Genomic DNA, 10,798 nt, shown 5'->3' with positions numbered 1-10,798 from the left:
AGGTCAAGAGATGTTTCAAGGAAAACACGGTCGGCGTTTCCCTGAAGAATCTTCTGGTTCAAAAAACATGTCTTCCTGTGTCCTGCGGAATTATGAGAAGCCTTTAATTATTCCCTTTAGCTAAAGCTGTTTGTGTGCATGAGATAAAAGATATTCAGGTTGGATCTTTTTGGGCTGAGTATGGCGCTATAGACCAAATTAGGCCATCACCTCTTATTTTGCACGAGCAGTCTGTTTGTCTGTTTTGCAATTTTTTTTAAATGACCTTCCTGATCTGTCAGGTTACTTCAGCCTGTTGATAGTCAGATCATTCATACAAAAGTTCTGCTGCTTATCATATGTGTGCTCCACCTACGTCTGCATGCAGCGACCGCAACAAATTGCAACACGTTGCGCTCGACGCAGGTCGCCGCATCATCAAAACGACTCATGTGCACGCATCCGCATACATCTGCACGGCCTGCATACCCAATGTTAACGATAGGTACGCAGGCCGCATGCAGACGTAGGCGGAGCTGACCGGAGGAAGTGCGGCAGTGGGCGGTGCTTCACGGAGGAAGTCTGCAGCCCTCCGCAGCTCGGCCGAACGCAAATGTGAAGCCGGCTTTGTAGCTTCAGATTTTGCAGAAGAGGATCGATCTAAAAACCACTAATCTCCACTGAAAGGTTCTAGCTTTGGGGTTTTATCTATTCTGTTTATCTTTAAATGAAGCTTAATATTGTGAAGTGGAAGGTGAATGGGAGAAAGCAACAAGCTTTACTTTAGCTTGTTACCATCACTAGGACTCAACACTAAGCATAATAGATATACATATATCATTTTTCTTTTTTTAAATGAGGGGCACTTTCAAGCAGCAGAAGTGGAGGTTTGCAGGAAATGTACCTTATAATAATAATGGACAAAAATGAATAAATATAGAGGCTAAAGTTGTTCAGTATGACAATTATTAATGAAATGCAATCCTATGCCTGGCCTTTTAAATACAGGGACACTTCAAACGGAATTGTAGAGGTACAAGACGGTAAGAGACTGCTGGGAAGAGACATTCATTGTATAAGAGAGCGACATGTGGTGCGGCACTGCCATCCATTTTTTCGTAAAGGATCCATAGAAGCACAAAACAATCAGCATTTACATCTGAGTCACCCACCTCAGAACAATGGATCAAATGGTTCTTTTCATCCATGTAAGTTCTTTATTGTTTGCGTAATAGCTGGGATCTGGTCTCTACAGCAACTGGTCCTAGGCTGCAGTGAGTGGGATGAAGGACATAAGTACTACAAGGAAAAAAAGGTTTTCAATATCATATTATGTTGATAGGAGGTGGCAAAGTGGTGGAGAAAATGAGAAGCAAATTATAAGGGGGCAATAATGTAGCCATGACAGGTTGTAAGACAAGAGGGTGCATATATCCTGCATAAAGAGAACAAAATAACAAATATTAGCATCAGAGTCAGCCCTTGGAAACCAGAGCTCTGTTCAGCCTCTGCAAAACCTAAGACTAAACATACAAAGCTGAGCACAATTATAATTTTTACAGACTTAAAAAAAACCCTGTACTTGTTCTCTGACTTTTTTTTTTATTTAAGGAGATGACTCCTAAAATTGACCAACACCTCTTAAATTATATGTTTCCTTTTCTACCTATTAACAGGAATTCTAGCTAAGGGTATGTTCCCACGGTCAGTAATCGGCAGTGCTTTGAACACAGCACATGTCCGCTGCGTCCAAAGCGCTGCCGGCTTTTGAATGCAGGTGATTCCGCATGTGTTCATTGAAGCATGTGTATTTGCGTGTTTAGTTTCTCAAAGCAGCATGCATGGCTTATAAGTCTCCTCACTCTGTAATGCCAGGCTTGACTTGTCGCTCTCCACAAGGAGAAACATTACCCCTTAGAACCCAGTAAAGAGCCTCTCATCTAGCCAAATTAGCTCTCATACCGTGCACTGATGAGGGGAGATTCCAGTTTGGCTTTAATCCTAAGTCATATGGCAAGGCTCGTTAATGAGCCAATATGGACTTTTACGATTACTGCTTCCAATAGGTGGTGCTAGAGTTCTAGTTCTGTCCCTCTCTGAAAATACAATTTGCATATTATTATTATTATTTATTATTATTATTATTATTTATTGTTATAGCGCCATTTATTCCATGGCGCTTTACATGTAAGGAGGAGTATACATAAAAACAAGTACCATAATCTTAAACAATACAAGTCATAACTGGTACAGGAGGAGAGAGGACCCTGCCCGCGAGGGCTCACAATCTTCAAGGGATGGGTGATAATACAGTAGGCGAGGGTAGAGCTGGTCGTGCAGCGGTTTGGTCGATCGGTGGTTACTGCAGGTTGTAGGCTTGTCGGAAGAGGTGGGTCTTCAGGCTCTTTTTGAAGGTTTCGATGGTAGGTGAGAGTCTGATATGTTGTGGTAGAGAGTTCCAGAGTAGGGGTGATGCGCGAGAGAAATCTTGTATGCGATTGTGGGAAGAGGAGATAAGAGGGGAGTAGAGAAGGAGATCTTGTGAGGATCGGAGGTTGCGTGCGGGAAAGTACCGGGAGACGAGGTCACAGATGTATGGAGGAGACAGGTTGTGGATGGCTTTGTATGTCATGGTTAGGGTTTTGTAATGGAGTCTCTGGGCAATTGGGAGCCAGTGAAGGGATTGACAGAGGGGAGAAGCTGGGGAATAGCGGGGGGACAGGTGGATTAGTCGGGCAGCAGAGTTTAGAATAGATTGGAGGGGTGCGAGAGTGTTTGAGGGGAGGCCACAGAGCATGAGGTTGCAGTAGTCAAGGCGAGAGATGATGAGGGCATGGACTAGGGTTTTTGCAGATTCTTGGGTGAGGAATGAACGGATTCGTGAAATATTTTTGAGTTGAAGTCGGCAGGAAGTGGAAAGGGCTTGGATATGTGGTTTGAAGGAGAGATCAGCGTCAAGGATTACTCCGAGGCAGCAAGCTTGTGGGACTGGGGAGAGTGGGCAGTCATTTACTGTAATTGATAGGTTCGTAGGGGGGTCATGTGAGATGGGGGAAAGATGATGAATTCTGTTTTGTCCATGTTGAGTTTCAGAAATCTAGCGGAGAAGAAGGATGAAATAGACGACAGACATTGAGGGATTCTGTTTAGTAGGGAGGTGATATCTGGTCCAGAGATGTAGATCTGTGTGTCATCAGCGTAAAGATGATACTGAAAGCCATGAGATTCTATGAGCTGTCCCAGGCCAAAGGTGTAAATAGAGAACAGCAGGGGCCCAAGGACTGAACCTTGTGGGACTCCGACAGATAGTGGGCGAGCTGAGGAGGTGGTGTGTGAGTGGGAGACGCTGAATGTCCGGTCTGTTAGGTATGATGAGATCCAGGATAGGGCCAAGTCTGTGATGCCGAGGGATGAGAGGGTCTGTAATAATAGGGAATGGTCCACTGTGTCAAAGGCAGCCGACAGGTCCTGGAGGAGGAGGACAGAGTAGTGTCGCTTGCTCTTGGCGGTTAAGAGGTCATTGGTGACCTTAGTAAGGGCAGTTTCAGTGGAGTGGTGTGACCGGAAGCCAGATTGTAAGCGGTCGAAGAGGGAGCAAGAAGAGAGATGGGAGGACAGTTCAAGGTAGACGTGTTGTTCCAGTAGCTTGGAGGCGTAGGGGAGAAGTGATATAGGGCGATAGCTAGATACAGAGGATGGGTCAAGAGAGGGCTTTTTGAGGATAGGTGTGATGGAGGCATGTTTAAAGCTTGAGGGGAAAACACCAGTTGTTAGTGATAGGTTGAAGAGATGGGTTAGGGTTGGGATGAAGACTGTGGTGAGGTTTGGTATGAAGTGGGATGGGATTGGGTCGAGTGCACAGGTGGTGAGATGTGATCTTGAGAGTAGAGTGGAGAGTCGATCTTCTGTAATGGTGGAGAAGTTGGTTTTGAAGGTGGAGGGCTGGGAAGTCAGGAGGAAGGGCTCTGGGGGTTGTTGACCAAAACTGTCCCTGATGTTATCAATTTTCTGCTTGAAAAATGAGGCAAAGTCTTCAGCTGAGATGAGTGGGGAGGGAGGAGGTGCAGGGGGGCGGAGGAGAGAATTGAAGGTGTTGAATAACTGTTTAGGGTTGTGAGACAGGGAGGCTTTGAGAGATGAGAAGTAGGTTTGTTTAGCTGTGGCGAGTGTGGTCTTGAAAGTAGTGAGGGACTGTTTGAATGCGATGAAGTGCTCGTTGGAGTGGGATCTTTTCCATCTGCGCTCAGCAGCCCTGGAAGCTCGCCTCAGCTCTTTGGTCAGGCTGGTGTGCCAGGGCTGTCTGTTGATTTTGCGAGTTTTGGTATGTGTAAGTGGGGCAGCGGATTCCAAAGCTACAGCTATTGTGGTGTTATATAGAGCAGCAGCGTCATCTGCATTGTGTAAGGAACTTATATCTGTGAGAGGGAGGAGGGATTCAGAGAATGAGTGTAGGTCAAGGTGTTTAAGATTCCTGCGAGGGTGTGAAAGTTTGTGGGGTGGGGATTGTAGACATGGAGTGAAGAGGGAAGAGAATGTGAGCAGGTTGTGGTCAGAGAGAGGGAGAGGTGAGTTAGAGAGGTTAGATAGGGAGCAGAGGCGGGTGAAGATGAGGTCCAGTGTGTGGCCATCTTTATGGGTGGATGTAGAAGACCATTGAGTGAGGCTGAAGGAGGAAGTGAGAGATAGAAGTTTAGTGGCAGCTGAGAGGGAAGTGTCAATGGGGATGTTGAAGTCGCCCATGATGATAGTAGGGATGTCCGCGGAAAGGAAATGAAGTAACCAGGTGGTGAAGTGGTCAAAGAAGGTGGTGGCTGGCCCTGGGGGGCGGTAGATGACAGCCAGTTGGAGGTTGGAGGGGGAGTAGATGCGCACAGAGTGCACCTCAAAGGAAGGGAGGGTAACAGAGGGTGGCAGTGGGATTGGGGTGAAGGAGCAGGAATCTGACAGGAGAAAACCAACTCCTCCGCCATGTTTGCTGCTGGGGCGGGGGGTGTGAGAAAGGTGGAAGCCGCCATACGAAAGTGCAGCAGGAGAGGCTGTGTCAGAAGGGGTGAGCCAGGTTTCGGTGATGGCAAGGAAGGAAAGTTTGGTAGTGACAAAAAGATCATGGATGTAGGAAAGCTTGTTGCAGACAGAGCGAGCGTTCCACAGAGCTCCTGTTAGTGGGACTGGGGAAGCGGGGGCTGGGTGAATGGGTATAAGGTTGGAGAGGTTACGGAAGGTTGTGATAGAGCGTGGATGGGAGGTAGAAATGACTGTGGGAATGTGGTGAGGAGGACCAGGATTTGGAGAGATATCACCAGCAGTGAGAAGGAGCAGAGAAAGTGTTAGCAGGTGGGAGCAGGAGAGGGCATGAGGGGGCTGTCTGTGTTTGGAGACAGAGGATTGTATGTTAAGGAACAGTTTTGAGGCGGAGGTGAGGTGGATGGGGAGGATTGAAGAAGAGATCAACAGTTCCTTACTAGGAGTAGGGATTAGGGGAATTAGCAGAAAGTGAAGGATTATTGGGGTGAAAGTGAAAACAAACAGAAACATTGTTTATAGTGACTGTGTACAGTTACCTGCATATTCATTTTTTCAAAGAAATTCACAAGCTGTTTTTCTTTTTTAGGTTCCATTTTACCTTTGAAATGACTTAGATGGGCCTATATGTAAGAAAATCACCAAACAAGACCCTATTTTAAAAACTGCACCCCTTAACAAAAATTAAAAACCACTTTCAGAAAGTTTGTTAATTCTTCAGATGCTTCACATGAATTTATGCAACATGGAAAGAAAAACAAAAAGTTTAAAAAATACTTTTTTACAACATTAAAATACTGCTTTAGCCCGAAAAAAAAAAAGAAAACATTGACTCCACAAAGGCTTTGAGGTGACAAAAAGGTAGAAACCCTTTAAAAAAAATGAATCCATTTGGGAAATTGCACCCCTTAACAAATTAATCTATTGGTGTAGTGTGCACTTTGTACCCACAGGTGATATCCTGACAACCCTGGCACAAAAAGACCACTAAAAGGCTCCGGCAAGTGTCCAGGATTGCAGAGCGGCGCTGGAAGAAAACAAATTCGCAAGATGACTTCACCACATTCAAACAGGCAACACTCGATTTCAAATCTGCCCTTACCTCTGCTAAACAGGCCTACTTCACAACCCTCGTATCTTCCCTATCTTACAACCCCAAACAGTTATTCAAAACTTTTAACTCCCTTCTCTGACCACCACCGCCTCCTCCAACCTCCCTCATCTCTGCCGAGGACTTTGCCACACACTTCAAAAACAAGATTGACCAAACAAGGCAAATCTTCATCACTCAATCACCACAACCCCTTTGTATACCAGACCAATGCCCAAACCCCATAACCTCACTCTCCAACATCACTGAAGGGGAGCTTAATCGTCTCTTCTCCAAATCGCACCTCACAACCTGTGCACTTGACCCCATCCCATCCCACCTCCTCTCCAACCTCACCACCACACTTATCCCATCCCTAACCCACCTCTTCAACCTATCACTAACGTCTGGTACCTTCCCTTCTGCTTTCAAACATGCCACAATCACGCCTATCCTTAAAAAGCCAACCCTCGACCCAACCACTATGTCCAGCTATCGCCCAATATCGTTGCTCCCATTTGCTTCCAAACTCCTGGAACAGCACGTCCACGCTGAACTTTCCTCCCACCTATCATCTAACTTACTCTTTGACAATCTACAATCTGGTTTCCACCCCCATCACTCCACTGAGACAGCCCTGATCAAAATTACTAACGACCTACTTACAGCCAAATCAAATGGACAATACTCTATACTCCTGCTTCTAGACCTGTCCTCTGCATTTGACACAGTTGACCACTGCCTCCTACTACAGATCCTCTCCTCCTTCGGCATCAAAGGCCTTGCCCTATCCTGGATCTCCTCATACCTTTCCAACCGCACATTCAGCATCTCCCACTCCAACACCACCTCCTCATCCCACCCTCTCTCTGTTGGAGTCCCCCAAGGCTCTGTTTTAGGACCCCTACTCTTCTCAATCTATACACTTGGTCTGGGGCAACTCAAAGTCCCACGGATTCCACTACCACCTTTATGCTGATGACACTTAGATCTACCTCTCTGGCCCAGACGTCACCTCTCTGCTGTCCAGAATCCCAGAGTGTCTATCAGCCATATCCTCCTTCTCCTCTCGCTTCCTCAAGCTCAATGTGGACAAATCTGAACTCATCATCTTTCCTTCATCTCACAGATCTTCCTTACCCGACCTAGCTATAGCAATTAATGACATCACACTTTCCCCAGTACCGGAAGTCTGCTGCCTCGGAGTAACCTTTGACTCTGCCCTGTCCTTCAAACCACACATCCAAGCTCTTTCTACCTCCTGTCGCCTCCAGCTCAAAAATATTTCCAGAATCCGTCCTTTCCTCACCCCTCAGTCTACTAAAATGCTTGTGCATGCCCTCATTATCTCCCTCCTCGACTACTGCAACATCCTTTTCTGTGGTCTCCCTGCTAACACCCTCGCACCTCTCCAGTCCATCCTTAACTCTGCCGCCTGACTAATTCATCTCTCTCCTCGCTACTCCTCCGCTTCTCCCCTCTGCAAATCACTTCACTGGCTCCCATTCCCTCAGCGTATCCAGTTCAAATTACTAATACTGACCTACAAGGCCATCTATAACCTGTCTCCCCCAAATGTCTCTGAACTAATGTCCCGATACCTTCCCTCACGTAATCTCCCGTCCTTCCAAGAGCTCCTTTTCTCCTCCACACTTATTCGCTCCTCACCCAACCACCTCCAAGACTTCTCCCGAATAGCCCCTATTCTCTGGAATTCTTTGCCCCAACAAGTACGACTATCAGCCACATTTGGATCCTTCAGACGGAACCTGAAAACCCACCTCTTCAAGAAAGCCTACAGCCTGCAATGACCCCGCTACCTCCTTCTCTCTCACCATTACTGGTGATATCACCTCTACCAACACCGGAACTGCTGCAACCCACCAACCTACTGTCTCCTTCCCCACCATCCTGTAGCATGTAAGCCCAAAAGGGCAGGGTCCTCTCTCCCCTCTGTATCAGTCTGTCATTGTTAGTTTGTGTACTGTAAGTGATATCTGTAATTTGTATGTAACCCCTTCTCATGTACAGCACCATGGAATCAATGGTGCTATATAAATAAATAATAATATCCAGAATTTTATAAGATTGGGCTGTGAACGTACGTGTATTGGCATCCATGCTGCCGTTTAAAATACGGACATGTACATGTGCAAGTCACATGGACACACGGCCTGTGTGAACACACAGATATGTGAAAATACGTAAATGGTTACAGTCAATCATGTTAAAGCATGTCAATGTGAAATACATGGTGTGAATAGCAAAATGGCTTTTGAAGATTAGGAAAAATACACGAGACGCTTAAGCACAAAATTTGGCCAACTAATGTGAGCCCATCCACCATCGTCAAAGTAATCTCATGAATCGGATGGGTCCCTGACCTAACGCCCAGCGTCAACAGTTACCTATGGCTAATCTCTTGGTAAGGCCTGCCATTTTGCTATTCACACTTCATGTATTTCACATTGACATGCTTTAACACGATTGAGTGCAACCATTTTCCTATTTTGATGTACAAGTTGGTTTTTGGTATGCACCTGTTCAGATTAGTTCCTGATGTGCCAGTCAGTTTTCTGTTATTTGCACACAGATGTGTGTGTAGCCCCATAGATTATAATGGATGTTTGTGTAAGTGTCTCTAGTAGGTGTGAAAACGGTCACCATACATACTGGAGACACTAACATATGAAGGGGGCCTTAGACAGAAACCCAGATGTAAATGTTCATTGTACAGCACAGAATAAATGTTAACCATGCATTAGGCCGGGATCACACATGCGAGGAATACGGCCGAGTCTCGCATGTTAATACCCGGCACTGCCGCCCAGCACTCGGATCGGAGCGCACGGCTGCATGGAGTCGCACGCTCCGCTCCTGAGTGACGGCGGCATTGCCGGGTATTAACATGTGATACTCGGCCGTATTCCTCGCATGTGTGATCCCGGCCTTATTCTGCTATCTGGGAGGTAGAATGAATAAAATAAACAGCACTTTAGCAGCTTTTAATTTATTTATTTTTACACTAGTCACCATGAGATATACACAGCTCATACAAAAATACAAGATTTATTGAGAACAAATAAGATACAATATGCAAAGATATATAATAAAAACAAGGATGACAGTGGTACAGACAACTAGAAAGAGCCACGGCTAAAAGAGTAGGCAAACAATCAGGACAAATCATTAGTTGTAAATAAAGTCTGCTTTAGAAAGTAAAAGTGCATTGTGCTGACAAGAGAACATGTATAAATGGTAGGGATATAATGTTATCCATATCAATCGTCACTAAGGTTGCAATGAGGGGGTCCCAAAAGGGTGAAACACCACAAAAGTAAGCAAGCAAGACAAGTGTACAAAGTAAAATATGAATGCCCAAAGAGTTTACCTGAAAGGACCGTGGCTCCACCCACCCCAATGCGCATTTCGGCGCAGTGCCTTCTTCCAGAAGGCACTGTACCACTGTCATCCTTGTTTTTATTATACATCTTTGCATATTGGTGTCTTATTTGTTCTCAATAAATCTTGTATTTTTGTATGAGCTGTGCTTTTTCTTGTTTGATTTACTATATTCCTTGCACGTTGGCTCTTCTACATATCTGTGCACCCCCATTTACTAAGTGCTTCCTGTGGGTGCTGGTCTGGTATATTTGTTCTTATCTTTGTACTTGGCTGCATTCAAGCTTCCTTTGATTGCAACCAGTCGTCCTGTCCCTGCAGCTGAAAAACACCCCCATAGCATGATGCTGCCACCACCATGTTTCACTGTTGGGATTGTATAGGGCAGGTGACGAGCAGTGCCTGGTTTTCTCCACACATACCGCTTAGAATTATCACCAAAAAGTTCTATCTTCGTCACATCAGACCAGAGAATCTTATTTCTCATAGTCTGGGAGTCTTTCATGTGATTTTTAGCATACTCTATGTGGGCTTTCATATGTCTGTCACTGAGGAGAGGCTTCCGTTGGGCCACTCTGCCATAAAGGCCCAACTGGTGGAGGGCCGCAGTGATAGTTGACTTTGTGGAACTTTCTCACATCTCCCTACTGCATCTGTGGAGCTCAGCCACAGTTATCTTTGAGTCCTTCTTTATCTCTCTCACCATGGCTCTTCTCCCACGATTGCTCAGTTTGGCTGGACGGCGAGGACTAGGAAGACTTCCAGTGGTCCCAAACTTCTTCCATTTAAGGATTATAAAGGCCACTGTGCTTTTAGGAACCTTAAGTACTGCAGAAATTCTTTTGTAACCTTGGCCAGATCTGTGCCTTGCCACAATTCTGTCTCTGAGCTTCATGACCAGTTCTTTTCACCTCATGAATCGCATTTGGCCTGACATGCACTATGAGCTGTGAGGTCTTATATAGACAGGTGTGTGCCTTTACAAATCAAGTCCTATCAGTTTAATTAAACACAACTGGACTCCAATGAAGGAGTAGCACCATGTCAAGGAGGATCACAAGGAAATGGACAGCATGTGACTTAAATATGAGTGTCTTGAGCAAAGGGTCTGAATACTTATGACCATGTGATGTTTCAGTTTTTCTTTTTTAATAAGTTTGCAAAAATTTCTACATTTGTTTTTTTCAGTCAAGATGGGGTGCAGAGTGTACATTAATGAGAAAAAAATTGACTTTTTTGAATTTACCAAATGGCTGCAATGAAACAAAGAGTGAAAAATTTAAAGGGGTCAGAATACTTTCCGTA

Source organism: Dendrobates tinctorius, unplaced genomic scaffold (assembly GCF_039654945.1).
Source record: "Dendrobates tinctorius isolate UK_male_01 unplaced genomic scaffold, ASM3965494v1 ptg000065l, whole genome shotgun sequence".
Lineage (NCBI taxonomy): Eukaryota > Metazoa > Chordata > Amphibia > Anura > Dendrobatidae > Dendrobates > Dendrobates tinctorius.
Note: the sequence above shows the minus strand (reverse complement) of the source record.